The sequence below is a fragment of the Megascapheus bottae genome, chromosome X, assembly GCF_031878675.1.
Source record: "Megascapheus bottae isolate mThoBot1 chromosome X, mThoBot2.hap1, whole genome shotgun sequence".
Classification (NCBI taxonomy): Eukaryota; Metazoa; Chordata; class Mammalia; order Rodentia; family Geomyidae; genus Megascapheus; species Megascapheus bottae.
Window position 1 is genome coordinate 48443588 of NC_143547.1, and position 3440 is coordinate 48447027.

General features: G+C 49.1%; 1 pseudogene; it reads left to right on the forward strand.

Annotated features, from left to right (window-relative positions):
- Positions 1-2220: 2220 nt before the first annotated feature.
- LOC150041028 (small ribosomal subunit protein uS2 pseudogene) lies at positions 2221-2814 on the forward strand (annotated as a pseudogene).
- Positions 2815-3440: the final 626 nt, after the last annotated feature.

Sequence of the window (3440 nt, forward strand, 5' to 3'; positions counted from 1 at the left end):
GGGCTGCTGCCTCGATCAAGGACTTGGACATCCCTCCCCCACCCAACCCAACCTCCCTCGCTGTCTCAGAGCTGAGACTCATTCCTAGAACAAGGACAGAGCAAGCCATTGCCCTGTGTTCAAAATGCAGCACTGAAAAGCGGTGGAGTTGGGGGAGGGGGCTGCCCCAGAACACTGAAGGTTCAACTTTGCTGGTGGCAGCCCCTAGCTCAGGCTGGGAGGTTTACAATGACAACCCAAAGCCATCTGGGGAGCTGATAAACCTCCCTCCACCCCAAGCAACCAGCATGAGATGGCCTGGATGAGTAAGAGGGGTGGGCTGCCCAGACTGAGGAAACTTCATCTAAACCTGTACAGAGCCCAAAAATTGGCCTGCCTCATTTTGTTCTTCTCCCCTCCACTAAGCCGTGTGGCATCTTCACCCCTTACCACCCCGCCTCCCCAATATAGACACGGCTCTTCTCTGAGGTAGATGCTTCTGGGTAAGCAGAGGGAAGCCTTGCAGAGACGCTTGCATTAATATTTTGCGATGGCCAGAGTTTCCTCCTGCCAGTTCTGAGTCTTCCCACTGCTTCCCTCCTTTGCCTCCTTTCCTCCCATGCACAGGCACAGATGCCCACTCCATCTCTACAAGAAGAATGCAGCCTACATACGGTATCTGAACTTAGATGCCCCTTCCATGGTGATTAGCTGTTGTCACTCATGGGTTGGCAATGTACAATGCACAGTGCTCCTATGCCGCTCATCACACTTGACCCTTCCCTTTACTCTGGAAAAAAGCTACTTTATGCCCATTTTAGAGATGGAGAAGTTGAAGGGCCAGGTTTGAGATCCCTTTCTCCAAAGCCTTCCATCCCACTTCACAGAAGGTGAACAAACATCTCTCTTTTTCTGATGGCTCAATAATTCTACCTCTGCTCCTTGAGTCAGTACCTGCTTTCTCCAGGCTTGCTATTCCCTAAAGAAGGCTCTGAGCCCGGAGGTACACCACAGCATCACTGTGGAGGCCTGGACAGCTGGAGAAACTGAGCTAGAGTCCTTGTATACTCCATGCCCGTCCCCCTGCACTTCTTTCTCTTTCTTTCTTTCTTTTTTTCTTTCTTTCTTTCTTCTTTCTTTCTTTTTTTGGTGTCAGTACTGAGGCTTGAACTAAGGGCCTGAGCACCTAAGTACTGTCCCTTAGCATTTTTTACCTAAGGCAGGTGCTTTATCATTTGAGCCGTAGCTCCATTTCCAGTTTGTTCCTTGCTGGATAATTAGAGATGTGTCTCATAGAATTATGTACTGGAATAGCTTCGAACCACAACCCTCAGATCTCAGCCTTTTGAGTAGCTAGGATTACAGGTGTGAGCTACGGGCACCTGGAACTCTGCTCTTTTTTTTTTCTGCCAGTCCTGGGGCTTGAACTCAGAGCCTGAGCACTGTCCTTGGGCTTTCTCAAGGGTAGAGTTCTACCACTTGAGTCACAGAACCACTTCCAGGTTTTTTTCTGTGTATGTGGTGCTGAGGAATCAAATCCATGGTTTTGTGCATGCTAAGCAAGCACTCTATCACTAGGCCACACTCTCAAATACACACACATAAATTATTTACTGCCACCCATTACTTTGCTAGCACTAACTGGCTTAGGTGTGATTCATACCATTTAGTGCCGGCAAGACTAATTGCCAGTGAGAAAAGAAGGGCCTTGAGAATAAACTGAAGCAAATTAGAGGGCTTTACTGGGCATGGTTCTGCACAGAATGAAGAAAGACAGCTGAATGGAAATTGGTCCTAAGTCAGGCATAATGATCATCCTGATTAAGGTGCTTGCATTTTCATTCTTCAGCCACAAGCAGCAGAAAGAAAAAATAACCTCAGGCAATATGTAGAAAGGTATGAGAGAATGGTATCACAGAACTGAAGATGGAGCATTTTACTGGATCTCAAGAATGGATCTAAAGGGGTTGGAATGTGGCTTAGTGATCGAGTGCTTGCCTAGCATGCATGAAGCCCTGGGTTTGATTCCTCAGGTTCTACATCAACAGAAAAAGCTGGAAGTAAGGCTGTGGCTCAAGTGGTAGAGCCCGATGATTGGCAAAAAAAAAAAAAAAAATAGACTTAGAACCGGCAACTGCGAAGTATTCAAAAACTCAGATAATACTTTGCGTACTGCCCCAGCAGGGCTTCGTATGGCGTCATTCTTGATTCCCATCGTAACTTCAGAGAGAAATTAACACGATGTTCGGAGCTCATGATGTCCTGCAAATGAAGGAGGAGGATGTCCTCAGGTTCCTCACTGGGAAGAGGGGGTGGGGCGGAACATCTGGGTGCCTCCAACCTGGCCTTCCAGTCTATCTGCAAGAGGAAGACCGATGGCATCTGTTCTCATCAACCTGAAGAGGATGTGGGAGAAACTTCTGCTGGTTTCCCAGTGCATCATAACCAATGAGCGCCTTGCTTATGTCATTGTCATCTCCTCCCGGAACCGGTCCCCGCCCCCCCCCCCCCCCCCCCCGCCCCGTGATGTACTGCAATTTGCTCCTCCGCCAGCCACTTTACCCGCCCCCCACCGGAACCTGCACAAACTGGATCCTGGAGGCCTTTCCAGGAGCTCCGCCTTCTGGTGGTGACCTATCCCGGGGCTGATCACCAGCCCCTCACGGAGTACTACACCAGCCTGCCCACCATCGCACTGTGCAACACCGACTCCCCTCTGCACTATGTGGACATCGCCATCCCACGCAACAACAAGGATACGCGCTCTTGGGTGTGATGGGAGTGCTGGCCCGGGAAGTCGTGCGCATGCGTGGCACCATTCTGTGGCGACCCTGAGGAGATTGAAAAGGAAAAGCGGGCCACAGCGGAAAAGGCAGTGACTTAGAGTAAGTAGACTGCCTTGGCTCCTGAGTTCACGACCACTCAGTACCTCGGTACCACATACATAGAAAAAAGCCAGAAGTGGTGCTGAGGCTCAAGTGGTAGAGCTCTAGCCTTGAGAAAGTCCAAGGACAGTGCTCAGGCCCTGAGCGCAAGCCCGGGACTGGCAAAAAAAAAAAAAAAAAAGAAAGAAAGAAAGAAAAGCCGTGTTTAATCCCTAGTGCCCCCCAAAAATACTTTCTCTACCACTATGTTCTGATTACTATAAGCCCAGAAATTATAGAGCCAAAGGCATCATAAACTGAAAACTTTGAAACTAAGCCTACATAAACTTTTCCTCACCGGGTAATGGTGGCTGAGATCTGAGAGCCACAGTTCAAAGCCAACCCAAGCAGGAAAGTTTATGAGACCCCATCTCCAGTTAACCACCAGAAAATCAGAAGTGGTGCTGTGGCTCAAAGTAGTAGGCTCAAAGACTTGAGCAAAAGTGCTCAGGGACAGCACCCAGGCCTCAAGTTTACATCTTATGCTGTGGCTCAAGTGGTAGAGCTCTAGCCTTGAGAAAGCCCAAGAAAAGTGCT